The sequence below is a fragment of the Suricata suricatta genome, chromosome 1, assembly GCF_006229205.1.
Source record: "Suricata suricatta isolate VVHF042 chromosome 1, meerkat_22Aug2017_6uvM2_HiC, whole genome shotgun sequence".
In the NCBI taxonomy this organism is placed as follows: Eukaryota; Metazoa; Chordata; class Mammalia; order Carnivora; family Herpestidae; genus Suricata; species Suricata suricatta.
Window position 1 is genome coordinate 162,253,109 of NC_043700.1, and position 18,921 is coordinate 162,272,029.

At 39.7% G+C, this 18,921-nt stretch overlaps 1 protein-coding gene and 1 long non-coding RNA gene across 5 annotated transcripts in view; both read right to left on the reverse strand.

Annotated features, from left to right (window-relative positions):
- The window catches only part of N4BP2 (NEDD4 binding protein 2), an 81,654-nt gene extending 74,864 nt beyond the window's left edge, over nt 1-6,790 (reverse strand). For all 4 annotated transcript variants that reach the window (XM_029946955.1, XM_029946965.1, XM_029946975.1 and 1 more), the window contains exon 1: nt 6,681-6,790. The gene's annotated coding sequence lies outside the window, so the exon portion shown is untranslated. The remainder of the gene's footprint in view (nt 1-6,680) is intronic.
- Nucleotides 6,791-15,060: 8,270 nt separating this feature from the next.
- The window catches only part of LOC115298344, a 31,182-nt gene continuing 27,321 nt past the window's right edge, over nt 15,061-18,921 (reverse strand). Inside the window, exons 2-3 of the long non-coding RNA XR_003911711.1 lie at nt 18,656-18,752; nt 15,061-15,198 (exon numbers count right to left, since the gene is read on the reverse strand). This is a non-coding gene — a long non-coding RNA (uncharacterized LOC115298344). The remainder of the gene's footprint in view (nt 15,199-18,655; nt 18,753-18,921) is intronic.

Here is an 18,921-nt window from a genome sequence, read left to right on the forward strand (position 1 = left end):
CCCCCCCATCTGGCTCCACACTGACAAAACAGAGCCTGCTTGAGATTTCCTCCCCGCCTCTCTCTCTGCCTCGCCTCTACTCACTCACTCTCTCTCAAAATAAATAAACATTTTTTTAAAAAGTAAATAATCCGTTTTTTTACCCCAATACCCTTAATTTGAAACTCTTAAGTCAAATATGCCAAGTTTTCATAAAGCAGAGTAAAGATTATGTTATATCTGTTTATCTATCCATGTGTGCTCTGAGAAGAAAAATCCAATCATGCTATGAGGGAAGGAAATAAAAACGAAAGCAGAAATTCTAATGGATAAAACTTAAGAAAAGGAGGGACTCCTGGCTGGCTCTTCTGAGTGGCTCATATGACCCTTGATCTCAGGGTCATGAATTCAAGCCCCATATTGGGAGTGGAGTCTACTTTAATATAAAAAACAAAACAGAACATGTGAGATATATATATATATATATATATCACACACACACACACACACACAGAGTAAACCCTTGGATTGTAAGTAACTTGCAAGTGTTCCATAAGATGAACAAACATTTCTAATAAATTTTAACTTGATAAATGAGTGATGTCTTGCAATACAATGTCTTGCAGTACAAGTAATACCAGACACCAAATATCACATGATCACAACTGAGCCAATGGTTCTCTTCTCTTCTCTTCTCTCCTCTTCTTCCTCTCTCTCTCTCTCTCTCTCTCTCTCTTCTGTCTCTCTCTCTCCCTCTCCCTCTCCCTCTCGATAGGATTGTGGGTGATTGTCTCCCAAGCTCAGATGCTAGGTCTCAGGCCACAGTGTTTGGCAGAAATTAGTGATTTTTCAGAACATCACAAGGTGCCCACAACAGGTACTAGTGTATTTTTTTTTTATCACTTCAAAGCACTTATGGACAGTCCTTTGCTTTTCCATACAGAGAGGAAGCTTAGAAATGTTTTGCTTTATTCTAGGTCAGGCTGCCTGCAGATATAATAGACCATTTCCTCTGCTGCCTTACTGCCAGTTACATTAAATACAGTGCATGACAAGAGTTTATTAATACTGTAGTCAACATCTGTGTGAACATACGCAATGGTCCCCATGCAGAAAAAGGGTGAAAAAAAGGCAGTAGAAGATGATTATGGTGGAAGCTAAGAAGGAAATCTTCAAGAAGAACTAACAAGGTATGAAAGTGGCTGAAATTGCAAGATTTTGTAAGAAGTCTACATCTGCATCTTGTCTGTAGAGGAGGAGAAAAAGGTGAAATCTCACTTCAAATTAATTATGGAGATATGCAAATATGGGAACAGTACAAAATTTTGTAGAAAAGCACCACCCAAAAAAGGAGGTAGAAGTGCGAGCAATGAATGTGTTTAATGACAATGCAATGTCACATTTCCACAAAATCCCCACAAGGAGGCAAAACCAAGTGTCATTGGATAGGTTCCTTGTTAAAACTGCACAAAAGGAGAAAGATTCCACTGGGCCAATTGATTGCAGTGATTATATCAGTGATAGTGAAAGTCGTCCTACACAATAACCCTCCTTACCCTTGTCTCCCTCACACCAGCCACGAAGGCTTGCAAAGGTAAGTGCTTTTACCTTAGGTTGTTTATTTTTCTTTATATTTTACATTTTATTTATTATTTTTGTATTATGTTACAGTATTGTAATCATTTTTATATGAATATTTTGGGGTCATGGAATGAATCATCTGAGTTTCCATTATTTCTAACGGGGAAATTCACTTTGATATATGAGTGCTTTGGATGACAAGCATGTTTCTGGAACGAAATTATGCTCACAAACCAAAGTTTTACCGTGTATATGTATTTCTTTTTTAAATGAAGAAAAAGTCCCCGAAGAGCCAAACAACCTTGAGAAATTAAAACAAAGCTAGAGGCTTCACACTTCCTGATTTCAAAACATATTAACAAAGCCACAGGAATCAAAACAGTACGGTACTGCCATAAAGAGACCTAAGAACAGTTGGAACAGAATAGAGAGCCCAGAAATAAATCCTCACTTATATGATCAAGGTATCTTTGTCAAGGGCACACAATGGAAAGAGGAGAGTCTATTCAACAAATAATGCTTGGAAAACTGGATATCCACATGCATAGAATTAACCTGGAGCTTTAGCTGACACCATATACAAAAATTAACCCAAAATGGGTTGAAGACCTAAACATATGATCTGAAACCATAAAACTCTTAGAAAAAAACGGGAGAAAACTTCATGACATTAGACTTGCAATGACTTCTTGGATATGGCACCAAAAGCAGAGGAGACAAAAGAAAAAATACACAAATGGGACTACATCAAACTTAAAAACTTCTGCACAGCAAAGGAAACAATCCACAGAGTGAAAAGGCAAATCTACAGAACAGGAGAAAGTATTTGCAAACCATGTATTTGGTAAAGTATTAATACCCAAATATACAAATAACTCCTACAAAGGCAACAACAAACCAAAAAAAAATCTAAAATTTTAAAATGGGGAAAGGACTTGAATAGACACTTCTCCACAGATGATACACGAAAGGACCAGAAGCATATGAAAACATGTTCAACATCACTAGTCATCATGGAAATGCTAATCAAAACCATGAGATATCACCTCATACCTGATAGGATGGTCACTATAAAAAAAAAAAAGGGGGGGAGGAGGGGGGAGGGACAAGATAGGCTTTCCAAACCAATAAGATTAAAGTTTTTAATAGTGGTAAAAAGATTTTTTTTAATGTTCATTTATTTTCCAGAGAGAGATGGAGTGTGAGTGGGGGAGGGGCAGAGAGAGGGAGACACACGCTCCAGGCTCTGAGCTGTCAACACAGAGCCTGACACAGGGCTCAAACTCACAAACCATGAGATCATGACTTGAGCTGAAGTCGGATGCTTAACCAACTGAGCCAGCCAGGTGCCCCAATAGTGGTAAAAAGATTTAATAGTAATTCTGTGAAACAAGTAAGGTGGTATCACCTTAGAATTATGAATTTATGCTTAGAATTTATCCTACATTCTGATTACAAAGTTAATTTTAGAAATATTAGATGGGCACCTGGCTGGCTTAGACAGAAGAGCAAGTGACTCTTGATCTCTGGGTCATATTTCGAGTTCTACATTGGGCACAGAGATTATTTAATAAAATAAACTTTTTACAAAAACAAATATTAGAAAAGACTGATTATCACATCTGTAGAACAATGAAACTTTTTAACTTGGAAATATGAAGTAATGATAAAGGAAAAGAACAACAGATTCACGTATGAACATTTTAAACTTCAGACAAATAAAAGTAACCAAAAACAGCAAGCGAGAAAAAGATTTTGAAGAAAAAAGACACTAATAACCATATATTTGGACCACTCTCAAAATTTTAAGAGGAACAGACCTATTAGATAATCAAAGGAGATGAACAATCCATGTTTAGAAAAAATGTCCACAATCATGAGGTTTAGTGAAATTGGTACACCCAGAGCTGGTGCTCAGCCAAGTGCAACATATGGGTTCTTCCAGCCAGTAATTCCATTGACGGTCATAAAAACCTCGCAAGGCCTAGCCAGTTTCTTCCCTCATGGAAATTAATGAATTTTTTTTTAATTCTTGAAATTATGTAAGTTTGGATAGCACAAATTAATTAACCTGAATCTGGATATACAAAATGAAATAATTTCTGGAGGACAAGGCTTAGATTCTTCCAAAAGCCTACCCAATCTAGACATATTTTAAAACTATAGTAAAGTGCATAGGAGGGTACTTAAAAGTAAATTCAATAAATCAAAATTCAGAGTAATGTGGTTTTACATCAGCAAAGTGAACTACTCATTATAATGTAGGGGGGAATGTTTATGTGACAAATTAATATACCTTACTTCATCAATTTTAAGACATATTCTTACATTTCTGCAGTAAAGATACATCTTAAATCAATGATATATCACCACTACTTGGTGCTGTTTTTGTTTTTGTTTTTAATTTTGCAGAGGTACATAAAATAACCAATCTTTTTTTTTTTTAACATTTATTTTTGAGAGACAGAGAGAGCGTGAGCAGGGGAGGGCAGAGAGGGAGACAGAGAATCCGAAGCAGGCTCCAGGCACCCAGCCTTCAGCCCAGAGCCCAACGCGGGGCTCGACCCTACAAACCATGAGAGAGATCTTGACCTGAGCTGAAGTCAGCCACGTAACCTACTGAGCCACCCAGGCGCCCCAAACCAACCTTATAACTGATGGGATGAATAGTAGATATTTGGAAATGTCATGATTTACTTAATATCAAAGGTTTTGTTTCAGAGGGCCACAAAAAGAAAGTGTTAAGAGTAAGGTTTTGGGTGACAAAGATCCAGGCTTGCCTGAATCCTGGCTCTGCCAAATACTAGTTGGGTAATGCTGGACACCTTTCTTCACATTTCTCGTGTTTTCTGTTTACTCATTTGTGAAACAGTCTAATAGCGCAACTCTCATATAACTGTGAGAACGAAATACAGTATCATATGTAAAATGCTTAAAACAGTGCCTGGCATATACAAATACACACATAGCTATATGGCAGCCATTTTTTTTACTATGAGGATGAAGGGGATGAGGCTGTTAATGACTTTTGGCTGATTCAATGCCTGACATGGTAAATATTTTTTAAATGTTCAATTTCTTCGTTAATTCCTAATAAAACTAGTTCTAGAGGCATTTTAATAGAGATCTGTTAAGATACAATATTTGGCTGGCCTTTTTCTTCACAACTTACATCTTGAGTTTGCATATAAAAAGCTGAAGGGAAGAAAGGCAAAGATGACAGCCCTCTTCTAAAATTCACATTGACTAATAATTGTTAACTGCTTTGCATATTAAAAGACATTCATAACCATGGATAATCACTAAGAAAAAGATTTTAAAAGAAGGAAAATCCTGAGATACTATTTAAAACATATGCACCTACATTGATATTTATATAGTCTCTACAGTGTACATGATATGCCTCCTTCAATAAAGAAAAAATACTCTTTTGTAATAACGTAAGCACACTTTTTCTATGCAGCCCAATACTTGGTCCTCTTTACTCTTCCTTTCAAAGTTATTAAAGTCAACAGGTACACAAACATTCCTCAGAACTGTATGCTGGGTTTCTGCCCGGGAATTTTGAACTTTTTTTTAAATTGTTCAATACATTAGTCTTTTTTTCATAACTAAACTGTAGCCTCCTTGTACAAAGCAGCCATTTCTTCCCTATTCTTCCCACCATCTCCACCACCGCAGCCCCCCATCCAGGAAAAGCCACTTAAATGGCTCTTTCTAGCATAGGAACTAAAAATTGACTTAATTTCTGACCTTTAAAAATGAGCAATGTTAGAAAAGAAAACTGAACCACGCCGATTATCAAAACACAAAACACACGACGTTTACATTTTTTAAAGCGTGCAAGGATCCTTTCATTGAAAACTGAATCATGGTTAAAACAAGTTACAATTGAGAGCTGCGTGTTTTGCGAGAACAACCATAGAAATAACAGAAACGGAACAAAAAGCTGATGTTAGGATGAAAAGACATTTTTTTTTAAGTGAGAAAAAGCAGCAGCAGCAAATCAGTCATTGTTTTCCGTGAGAGACCAGGTTGATCTCCAGGATTTTCTTCCCCGCGTTCAACCAATCCCCACCTTTTCTGAGTTAACCAGTCTCCAGGCAAGCAGCGCTTCTTGATTGGCTTAAAGATATCGAGTAGAAAAAACAGCCAATCGTGCCTTCCAGTCGGAACTGTGCTATGGAGACAGTACAACCACTGCATGGCGAGAATGTGTACAAACCTGTCCCTGCCACAAATATCAGATCCTAGTTCTAAAGACTGTGTGGCCTAAAGGAGGATTCTTTAAAGCCAACACTAAGCGTGATCTGGCATCTGGCATCTACACTTTATTACTGTAGCTCTCGGGGACGAGGGCACAGGGGGTGACGGGGGGAGGGGGGTACGGACTGTTTTAACGAAAGGAGCATAAGGAATAAACTGTGCCCCGGTCAGATGACTCCCTCTATCAAAGACAGATTTCCAAACGGATTATCTCCGAGAGGGTCCGGATGACAGTAGGGTTCAAGAAGGGTCCCAGTAAGGATCAAAGTTGCGGTGGGGGAGGGGGCTGCGAACGAGGGTCAAAGAGGCACAAAATACCAGGCGCCGGGGATGTCTCTCCACAGTACCCAAAATCGGAACGCGGGGAGTGAGAGGCTGTGTTTGGATATGAAGAAGTGAGTAAATAAGCGGCTTTGCTAAGACTACGTGCTCCGGAGGGTAGCCCGAAGTTCCAAGAACGCTCCTCCGGGAAAACGCCGAAGACGCTCGAAGGAGCACAAGGTCAAGTCCCTGCGGGAACCGACGAAGCCTAGGGGGTCGAGAGGGGTGTGTCTGGGGCCTGGAGGCCCGCCGGGGAGCGAGAGGCCGAAGAAGCGGCCGCGGCCCCCGCCTTTGCCCGGCCTCGGGCGGCGCGCCAGGGCCCGCCTCTCGCCGACGCCTCACTTCCCCTCCGTCCAGGCGGCCAGGCCCACGGGCCGGACTAGAAGTGGCCCGCGCCGTCCCACCGCGTCCGGGGATTTAGGTTTCGGTGGCAGCGCCTCCCGCCGATGCCTCAGGCCCTCCGCTTTGGCTCGGGGCCCCGGGATACTTTCCCTCCCGGACCCGCCACCCCGACTACCACCCGCCGCCTTTACCTGCTCCGGGAGCGAGTGGAGGGCGTCGAGCCCGGGGCCGCGTCGTCGAGCGGGTCCGCAGCCCTTTCCCGCCGCTGCCACTGCGCTCTCCGGCGCGGCGCAGTGCTGGCGAGCAGCGGCGGCCGCGGGGAGGGGGGGGGGGACGCGCGGCGAGCGCCGGGCGGGGAGACACTGCCGCTCTCCGTCCGGCCGGGGAAGAGCAGCCTCGCAGCAGCCAGCCGCGAGAGGGCGGGTGGGCGGCCGAATGGGGAGGGGTCTCGGGGAGTAGGGAATGGCTGCCACGTAGCTCAGGTGACTCGCCGCCTTCCATCTCCCCCACCCTCTCCAGCTCCCCGGCACGACTTCTGGTTCGTCCCCGAGCTCCGCCATGGCGTGTCGGCCCGCCCCGCGGGGCCGAATCCGGGGACCCGGCCCGCGGGGGCTGCCGCCTCTCCCACTCCTAGAGAGTGAGTCCCGGCCTGGCCGGTTCTGCCGCATCGTACCCGTCCCTCCACCGCCATCCCCACTACCAAAAAGCTCGCCCGAAGTCCTGTTTCCCACCCCCCTCCCCGCCCCCGTTCCCTGGTCGTAGCGGTCACATGGAGGAGCAAGCCCTTTTCAATGTGGCGGGTTTTCGGGCAAGGCGGGAGCTGTTTTGAGCCCGGGAACGTATCAATAAGGGGCCCCAAATGTTTGCCGAAGTAAAAGGGCGCCGGAGACCACAGATGTTTGTCACCCTCTTCACTTTCCCAACCCGAAAGACAAAACAGAAACACAAGGTCGTACTCGCTGGTCGAGGCTGGGGAGGAAATGAGAGCCGGGGCGGGCCAGCCAAGGCGCGGGTCCCGGCTGCAAGTTGGGAGGGACCGCGGCGCGAGCCAGCCTGCCTCGGCGTTCCTAACCAGGCTGTTGACTCGGGGCGTGCAGGGCGACGGGCGCGTGACCGCCACCCAGCCGCGCGCCGCGCTGCCTGCGGAGGTTTCCGGGCCCACCGGCCCCCTCGCAGCCAGGAGACAAAGGGGGCGGCGGCGGCCTGAGCCCGGACAGAGGCTGCCGGGCCCCAACCTGCCCTGCCCGACGTCTGTCCCAACGCGCTGGCGGAAGTACCAAAACGTGGGCTTGTTTGCGGTGCAGAACTGCAGGCCCTGACCTTTGCCCTCCAGTTAGAGCTTCGGTTTTCAGGTGCCGAGAAAAAGCAACGAGGTTTTCTTTCCATTTTTGGTCACTGTTTTATTAGCTCGTCTCCTAACGCCTGCTCCATTTCTCTCCTGTAAACTCTGCTTTCTTTGGTTTGTTTCTTCTGTGTTCTGACGTGAAATGGTCAGTGTTTCAAGGCACACGAATTTTTTTACCCTTGCTTTCTGGGGGTGGTTTTGCTGGTCCATGTTTTCTCCCTCTGTTCGACTCCCTTTGCAATTACTTTTTATTCCACCTTTATTGTTTTTCATGGGGAAACAAAATAGCCTCCTGGCAAAGTATTCCTTTGCATCAAAGAAACTGTCAATATTGTAGTAACTGCTTTAAACAGCGGAAATTTGGGAACAGTTTAAGTGGATTTTTGTCTTCATCCGAGTCTAAATACTCACACTCCATGGAAACATCCTAATGGGTTTATTTTTTAGAATCAGAAATATTTGAGCAGAGACCTCGGATAATAAATTTTCTAATGAAGCCAACTACACACAAAAATACAAAGAAGGGATTTTTCCTTGTGTATGTTTTTTTGTATTAGAGACCCTTGAATCTCAATTTTAAGAAAATTACAACAAAAACCTTTATAAATGTTTTATTAAATTTCATAACAGCATTTTAATAAAATACACAGAATCTCAAGATATAAACAGCTGTTGCTGAGAACCTAACATTAACTCTGCCTCTGAACAGCCATTAAAGACGACTAATAACAATGATACATGCCACTTTAGAAACGAAAGAACCCTAGTAATTATAAACTTCAAACAAATCTAGCAAATGAATACCAATTTTGTTTGTATGAAATATGTTCACCACGATAATAAAAGCAGACATTTAAATTTTTTATTTTCCTTTGAACATTGTTAAAGATTCATCAGATCTTGTCTCAATAAGAAAGTGTTCTTAACATTGGAAAATATTTTTCAAGCCAAGACATTAGCCAGCCTGAATTTTTTAGAAACGAATGCTTACTACTCCAATAAAAGGAAAGCATTGATATTACAAACTTCTGAAAGTCAGACTCAAATAAAAAACAAAGCAATCTTTACTCAACACTCACAATGCCAGGCTTCCTTTGTGAATAGTTGCAAAATTTTTCTCCTTCCTTATTGGTTTAAATTCTAAACCAATAGGAAAAGTACAACACATCTTTCAAAGGATGAGACATCAGCACTGGATTAAAACGTTGGATAAATAGATTGTTTATCATGCTCATTCTCATTCAAGATCATGTATCTTTTAATTTCAAATTAGAAATTTAAGAATCTTTGAATGATAAGTATCTTAATATACCTTACACACCAAAGTGCTATTCCTGATCACATTCTGCTTTCTGTAATCTTCCAATTGGTTACATTAAAATTAATTATGTTAAAATATTTAATTCTCTCAAATGAACCTGAAGAATGATAAAATGCCTACAGCCTAACATTTTAAATAAGATGAACCCTGTTGTTTCTTTATATGAAAGACTGGCCTTTAAGGAAATGATATATTTTGTTTTAGAAAATGTCTTGGGTTCTTATAAATAGAATGACCAATGCATCATAAATAAATCTTTTATAATTGTCCACAGCCATGTTTGGGCCTACTTAATGGCTAAATTCTAAACCTGCTTGTTTGTTTATATTTATGTTTAGAACTTAAGTATGATTTCCTTCCAATCAAATATAATCTCTCCCTTCACATTCCTATACTTTGATTTTGACTCAGACCATTCCACTTAATTATAATTACTTACATATTTATAATTTTCCTTACTAGTTAATCAATTCCTTGAAGATGAGTTAAATAACCCATTCAATCTTTTAGCCCTCACTGCCAAATGCAAACCCTTGTACAAAGTAAATACTCCATGGATATTTGCTGAATGAAAGAATGAATGAGCATTACTCTATAACACAGCATATGGCAAATCAAAGAAAATCTGTCTCAGGATTTTTTCCTCCTCTCCGTAATAGCTGATAAATACTTGTTTTCATTTCCAATTAAACTTAGAATAGCATTGTTGCAAGAATTTTACTAAAAGAAAGCAGGACCAACATATGCTGGAACTCCTGTGCTTTTCAATTTTAAATCTGGTGGAAACTTGATAGTGGGTAATATTGCTATTATCTAAAGTAAATAAGTATCACTGGGCTTATCTTTATAAAGGATTGCTTTACCACACTCAACAAGAGCTACAGGCCCTGTGACTTTGGGGAAATTACGTTAAGCCCTCTAAAACCCAGTTCTCTGATCTCTCAGATGCATTCATTATACCTACGTTCTGATTAATTAATAAAAGCATGTAAAAGTAAAAGCCCAATAGATGGTAGTTATTACTTGTAGATATTAGTGGACTCAATCAGGAAGAAGAAAAATTGTTTGTGCGGTTATTTATCTATAAGAGGCAGGCATAAAGTGCTGTTTAAAAAATGTTTAATGAGGAAACAAATATCCTGAGGGAATGAATAGAATACTAAGAACATCTAGCAAGAGGAGATAACTTTGGAGAATTGAAATTTGCTAAGAGAATAGATCTTATGTTTTTTAGACACATATGCACCCACAAGATAACCATGTAAGGTAGAGGATGTGTTAATCATTTCATAATATATTTTTTTTAATTTTCTTTTATTTAATAGTTTATTGTCAAATTGGTTTCCATATATTTTAAATTATCTTGTACATATAAGTCTATACAATTGTATCTATTATACTTCAGTAAAGGGGGGGCAAAATGAAGAGGGGAAAAAAGTCGACCTACTGATAAACCAAACAACGCCACAAAATATAAGCAAGCAAACAAAAACAAAATCAAGCAAACTAAAACAAGAAAAAATAAGGAGAATAATGTCATTCCAGGCTGAGTAAAAACTTCAAGAAAAACCAAATCTGTGTTTCAGAAAGTTCACAACTCCTCACTATTTATATTGGCTTTTCTCAAACTGTAAGAAGCATTATATAAGAAAATATATAAATGAAGGATAAATAAATTATACATTTCTTTTAAAGTAGAAGGCTTCTCATTGTACTCTGTGTTTTTCCTTTGAATAAATTCTCATGAGTTTTTAATATGACAATGTGCATTATAAAAGAGAGGAATAGTATTACTAGTTCCAAACTTACTTGACCAAAAATCTTTATCCATGGAGAGTATCTCAGGGCCCAGGACTTTATATCACATTTGGGAAGAAATATTCATTTATGTTTCAAGATAAAATCTCAATCCATTAGCCCATGCTTCCAAATCCTGCCATTAATCCTACAGAAATGGACTTCAAATAGACCAAAAGCCTAGAACCACTGAGGAATGCTCTTGAAAATCTTATCTTTATTTTACCCAATTTCTCCATAAATGAGTAGGCAGGCATGAGGCAGTCTCCAAACCTGACAGACAGGGGTAGAAATGGGATTGGCAAAGAGAGTATTAAAAAACAAAAACAGACAAAAGCCCTAAAAGGACTAGAACTGCAGAATAGCAAGGGTAATTTTCTCATGCCTGGGATAATCCGGAGGGTATGATAGCAACCACAAATCTGTCTACGTGGAGGATTTTTACAGGAAGCCACACTTCAGAAACATATTATGGTCATTCCAGCTTTATGTAACTGTTAAAATTTCATCTTGTTTACCAGTAAGGAAACATAACATCCAGTAACCATTCCTGTTGACATCTTTCTGTCAAATGCTCTCTCACTTGTAACAAGCATACATTTCTCAATATAACCTACATTCAGTGATGTGGAGCACTGGCCAACAATCATTCATTTTCATTTATATTTGTCTTTACAAACCCAGCTCAAATTCATTTTCTCCTGTAAAGTTCTCCAGATACCCCAAACATAATGAACTGCTTCTTTGATGCCCACAGCAATTCATCTATAGTCTTAACCCACTTGCAGTGGTGACTATTTATTGTTGTATATCTTCACTAAGCTGTGAGCTCTCTTCCCCTAGGCAAAGAAATGTATCCCCAGTAACAAGAAAATGTTCTTTAACCACTGAAACGTAGTAGACCCTTTTTAGGGTACCTTCCTTGCTCACAATTTCCCCTTTAGTTTTACTTACCCCAATTCCATAGCATGTACTCCAGGATTTAAGAAAAAAAAAAAAAGAAATGACCCCCCACCTTCCCAGCCACAGTGAATTAACCTAGAGTGGTGTCTTTATCCAATTAGCCCTTCCTGGGAAATTTTAGAATTAGAACAAAGATGAAAAGCATCATTAGTAAAATCAAAAGACAAATGGTAAGCAAAAAATGCAATTATTGGAGACAAATGGCTGATTTCTCTAATATACAAATACCTAGAAATAAGAAAAAGACCAATAATCCAGTAGAAAAAAAAAATAGACAAAGCATCCAAAAGATTACTCACAGAAAAAAGAAAAATTACTTTTATGTGTATGTGTGTTCCAGCTTTTATGCAGCATTACTTGTAACAGCAAAAAATTGGGAAAAATCTAGATGTTTATCCATAGGGAACTGGTGAAATGTGTGATATCAAAATGTGGAAAAATGTGGAATTATATGGTATTCTCTCAAGAGTGATACAGTACAGTTTCCAGAATAAATTGCTCATTAAAAATGTGTATGTTATACTGCCATTACTGAAAAAAAAATGGAGAAGGAGAATACCTAGGTAGGTAGGTAGGTAGATAGATAGATAGATAGATGTATTTAATACCATACATATAAAATAGCTCTGGAAGGAGATGGAACAAAGCGGTATGATTGGTTGCCTTGGAGAAATGGAAATAGGTTGCTAGAGGGAAAAGGCTGGAAAGACTTTTTACTGCACCTTTTTGAACCAAACGAATCTATTTACTATTTTTTAAATATAATTTAAGAATAAAATAGTTGGGATTCTAGAGAGATTCAGTTTCTTCGTGCAACTAAGCCTGTACGAGGTTTACCTCAGGAGTTGGGGGCAGCTATATTCTGCAAGAAGCCTGGGGAGCAAAGGAATCTGTCCTAGAAAGAATGAAGCAGACAAAGCGAAGGCACTTTGAGAGTTGGGAAGGAAAAGCTACCTGGGCTCTCAGTGATTTTGTTGTAGTCTTTCCCCGGGCTACCTATATCCTTCTCCTTGGTTTCTTTAAAACACTCCAAATTGTAAGAAATCTCCCCTCTTTCAGTGCAGGCTAACTTGAGGTGTTGTCTAACAGTGTCCAAAGGAGTTTATTTTCATAGGTTTTTATAAATGCTGGTTAAAACGAAATGTGATGTTCTTTGTAAGGAAACCCATTTGGGTTCTCAATATTTGATTTTGATACCACTTTTTTCAAGTTGAGAGAAGGCAAGGTCAACAGGCATTCTAAGATATGCACCCTAAGCAAAAGTAGTGTTTGCTGATGGAAAATATAAATTGGGCCTAGGGCCCGGTAGCACATTCCACCAGTAGGCCTTCCGTTCAGATCCTGCCTAAGAGCTGAGACTTCTCAGTTAATGTTTGGTAAGGGCAAGCCTGAAAGACGAATTCTTGAATTGTGCTAATTAGGATGGAGCTTGAGGATTGGAGGACCTGTTTGTTGGTTTGATTTAAACTGATTTGTATTTTGATAGGAAAAGCATTAGGGAACAGAGCAAGAAAAGCACCAATCCCCCTACAAAGAGACCCTGGGCGGTTATTATCTGAGCATATTCAAATATAAATTTTCAAGACCTAGGACTAGTTAACACTTTGAGGCTAAAACTTTCTGAAGGCAGTGTCCATTTCTTTTTCCATGCTTTCAAATCCATAGATAGTACTCTTTATTTTATAACATACTTCCCGGTATTTAAAAGATAGACAGTACTTGGGAAATTCCTAGGAGGTCCAGAAAGCTATTTGGTTTTTGCTTGTTTGTTTTTGGGGTGTTTTTTTTTTAAGTGTTTACTTATTTTTGAGAAAGAGACACAGAGTGTGAGTGGGGTAGGGGCAGAGAGAGGAGACACAGAATTCGAAGCAGGCTCCAGGCACTGAGCTGTCAGCATAGAGCCCGATGTAGGGCTCAAACCCACAAACCGTGAGATCATGACCTGAACTGAAGTCAGTTACTGAGTCACCCAGGCACCCCCAGAAAGGTATTTGTAAAGCAACTCATAGTGTTAAAACAGCCTACAAATGAAGTTAAATATATTTTGTATGAGCCTGGTATTGTAACACACATTCCAAGAATTATAGCATAAAAGCTGCATTTGCATTTATACACCTTTTATATAAGGTAAATTTAAAAGGATGATGAAATTAGTCTGCTGTGAAATAAGTCAGAATAATTGCATTTAAACACTAAGGGGTAGAAGAGCACAATTTATTTCTATCATTGAAATCTCATTGAAAAATTAAATAACATTATGTAAATATCAGGAGCTATTCTATTTTCAAACAATATTTCTTGAGAATTTAGGGATATTGCAAAAATAAAAGACCTCATCCCTGTCCTTAGGGAGGCTGTGGCAATTTTTCCACAGATAGGACATATGCGTACAAAGCATCATCATTGTCATTTTTACTAAGAGGAGTAGGATGGTGAAATGGAAAATAATATTGGTTTTTAAACAGGTGTAGGATTCAAATTTTTAGTTCTTTCATGTCATTAATATATGAGCTCTGTGAAGACAATTAATTGCTCCTAGCCTCGATTTTGTCAATTGTAAAGCAGGGATAAGGATGCTAACTATAGAGAACCGTAAGAATTACATGTGACAATATGGATGAAACTATCTAAGGAAATGCATACATCTGGTCTTGATAAATACTAGTTTACACTCTAACTGAACTGAAAGGATTATATGTGTTTTCTAACTCATTTTTATTCATTTGTAAATAATGCATTATTCTATCATTGATGAATTTTTTAATTGAAGTTGGCTAAAAACTTCAGTCGTTTTGAGAATCAAAACTGTAACTGCTTTAAAACTAAAACTCTGCTCCTCCTTAGGCGGCAGCCATGGCGGGTCAAGAGGATCCGGTGCAGCGCGAGATTCACCAGGACTGAGCGAACCAGGAGTACATGGAGGTCATCACCAGCAGCATCAAGAAAATCACAGACGTTCTCAACTCGTTCGATATGTCTTGTCGTTCAAGACATGCAACACTAAAGGAGAAATTGACAGCCCTCGAACGGAGAATAGAGTACATTAAGGCATGGGTGACAAAAGGTGAGACCCTCACCTAGAACCGGGTCACACTGCTGCTGGGAAGCTGCTTTACAGAGACAGGCCTACGTGGGACAGGCCCCAGCAGCCTCTGCTCCTTCCTCTCTCCGTACAGAGCAACAGGGCTTGTTCTTGTTTTCCTTTTTTCAAAAGCGTGGCCTTTGGGCTCTGCCTCGTACATCGGTGTGTGATGTGACATGTGGGAAGCCGTCCAGGGGACCTCTAGGAAACAACATTAGACATTTTTTAAGTAACATTTTGTAGAACTGTTTGTCAATGTATTTGAGGCGTGCAGAGCCAAATGCCTGGGACTCTTTGTTAAGGTCCTCCCCATCTCCTCCTCTCTCTCTCTCTCTCTCTCTCTTGCTCTCTCGCTCTCTCGCTCTCGCTCTCCTCTCTCTCTCAGAATTTCCTTACAGCTCTCATTGCCTCTGGATTGGTTCTATAAACAGTCTTTGTCTCCTTTCCATCTTTGGTGGGGGGAGGGGGGTGGGAGGCAGTCCTGGCTGGGACACTTATGCCCTGGCCAGGTGGCCACCAGAATGTGGTTGGTAACCCACCAGTTTCTTGTCCTTTTGTGGAAATCAAAGTCAGGCCCCCACTTGGCTTGAAGGGACATTTTCAGAATTTTCTGTTACTTGGGGTGTCTTTGCCTCTCATATTTCCCTAATAAACTCCTCAACTTTAAAAAAATAATAAAATAAAATAAAACTAAAACTCAAAGAAATACACAGGGTTTTGTTGTTTTTTACCATTTATTTTTGAGAGAGAGACAGACAGACTGAGAGAGGTGGAGGGGTAGAGAGAGAGAGGACACAGAATCTGAAGCAGGCTCCAGGCTCTGAACTGTTAGCACAGAGCCAGACGCAGGGCTCAAACACATCAACCAGGAGATAATGACCTAACCGGAAGTTGGATGCCCAACCAGCGGAGCTACCCAGACGTCACAAGAAATACACAGGGTTTTAATCAAGTAAAATATGTAGGGGGAAAAAAATGAAAAATATAATTATTTTCGTAGAAAAATGTTATTTGTAATTCCAATTTGCTCCTTGAATATAATATCACCTTACATAAGTGCTTTTCAAATATGTACAAATATTTACAAAGCAAAACATGCAGGTATTGCTTTATGTTCCCTATAGATGTACATGTTTCAAAATATGTCCTATATTGGGCATTTGTTAATGATAGAACGTAGAAATTTCTCATTGTTTTGATGGGCTGCTGAGGGAAAAAACAAAAAAACGTGTTCCAATAGGTGAAAGACATACTCTGAAAACACTGATGAAGGAAATTCAAGATGACACAAAGAAATAGAAAGACATTACATGCTATGGATTGGAAGAACAAATACTGTTAAAATGCCTATACTACACAAAGCAATCTATACATTTAATGTATTCCCTATCAAAATACCAACAGCATTTTCACAGAACTAGAGCAAACAATCCTAAAATATGTATGGAATCACAACAGATCCCAAATGGCCAAAGCAGCCATTTTCTTTCTTAAGAAAGAAAAGCAGGGGCTTTGGGCCTCAGTTGGTTAAGCATCCATGCCGACTTCAGCTCAGGTCATGATCTCACAGTTCATGGGTTCGAGCCCCACATCAGGCTCTGTGTTAACAGCCCAGGGCCTGGAGCCTGCTTTGGATTCTGTGTCTGCCTCTCTCTCTGCCCCTCCCCCACTCATGCTGTGTTTTTCTCTCTCAAAAGTAAATAAACATTAAAAAAATATTTTTAAGGAAAAGCAAAGCTGGAGTCATCACAATTCCAAACTTCCATTATATTAGAAAGCTGTAGTAACCGAGACGGTATGGTACTAGCACAAAAATAGACATATAGATCAAACAAACAGAATAGAAAATCCAGAAATAAAACCACAAACAATTACATGGTCAATTAATCTTTGACAAAGCAGGAAAAAGTATCCAATGAGAAAAAGATGCTCTCTTCAACAAATGGTATTGGGAAAACCAGACAGCAGCATGCAAAAGAATGAAACCAGATCACTTTCTTACATCAGACACAAAAATAAATTCAAAATGGATTAAGGACCTAAATGTGAGATCTGAAAACACAAATGTCCTAGATAAGAACACAGGCAATAACTTCTTTGACATCAGCCATAGCAACTTCTTTCAAATATGTCTTTTGAGGCCAAGGAAACAAAATCAAAAGTAAAATATTGGGACTACATCATAAATAAAAAGCTTTTGCACAACAAAGGAAACAGTAACAAAACTAAAAGGCAACCTACAGAATGGGAAAAGATATTTGCAAATGACATATCTGATAAAAGGTTAGTATCCAAGATATAAGACTTGTTCTAAGACTCAACACCCCATAAAAATCTAATTAAGAAATGGGCAGGGGCGCCTGGGTGGCTCAGTCAATTAAGCGTCAGACTTTGGTTCAGGTCTTGATCTCGTGGTTCATGGGTTTGAGCCCCGCACTGGGCTCTGTGCTGACAGCTTAGAGCCTGGAGCCTGTCTTCGGATTCTGTGTCTCCCTCTCTCTCTGACCCTCCCCTGCTCATGCTGTCTCTCTCTGTCTCTCAAAAAATAAATAAAAAACATTAAGAAAAATATTCAAAAAAATAAAAAAGAAATGGGCAGACACATGAACAGACATTTCTCCAAAGAAGATATCCAGATGGCCAAAAAACACATAAAAAGATGCTCATCATCACTGATCATCAGGGAAATGCAAATCAAAACTACAGTGAGATATACCTCACACCTGTCAGAATGGCTAAAATCAATAACACAAGAAACAACAGATGTTGTGTGAGGATGTAGAGAAAGGAGAACCCTCTTACATTGTTGGTGGAAATGCAAACTGGTGCAGCCACCATGGAAAACAGTATAAAGGTTCCTCAAAAAGTTAAAAATGGAGCTACTTTATGATCCAGTGATTGCACTGCAGAGTATTTATCCAAAGAATACAAGAACATTAATCCTAAGGGATACACGCGCCCCTATATTTACAGCAGCATTATATACAATAGCCAAGTTATGCAAGCACCCCAAGTGTTCATCAACTGATGAGTGGGTAAAGAAGATGTACCGTGTATATATGTATGTTTATATGTGTATATTGTATATGTATATACATATATATACACACACACACATTCAGTCATAAAGAAAAGAATGAAATCTTGCCATTTGCAAGAACATGGATGGAGCTAAAGAGTATAATCCTAAGTGAATAAGTCAGTCAGAGAACGACAAATATGATTTCACTCATATATGGAATTTAAGAAACAATGCAAACAAGCAAAGGGGAAAAAATAAGAAATAGAAAGAAACAAACTCTTAATGTTCTTTTTTTAAGATTTAATTTTTAAGTAATCCCTCCACCCAATGTGGACTCCAAATTACAACCTCAAGATCAAGAGTCATATGTTCTACTGAATGAGACAACTAGGCACTCTAGGCTCTTAATACTCTTAGTAGAGAACAATCTGATAGTTACCAGAGGGGAAAAGGGTGGAGGAATGGGTGAAATAGGTGATGGGGATTAAAGCATTCATTTATCATGACCAGCACAGGGTGATGTAACTGTTGAATTACTATATTGTACACCTGAAACTAATATAACATACATGTTATATGTATGTTAACTAACTAGAAATAAAATAAAAACTTAAAAACAAGAGCAACAACAAAAACCTGTTCCAAAGCAGAAGTCAATCATGATTTGTAGGATGATGTCAATGCATTTCCTCATTTTTCTTTTGGCTGATTCCAAAGTATAGAAGGATTTGATCTGCATGGAACATAAAAGAGGGAAATTAAATAAGAATAGTTTTGCAAAGTTGACTGGCATTGATCAGGGTAGCCCTACTCACTACACAAATTCTCCAGTCTTCTTCATTTCAATTCAGTAAATATATATTCCTGTGATTTACGTTGGGGTCTTGAGGGAACCTAGTGAA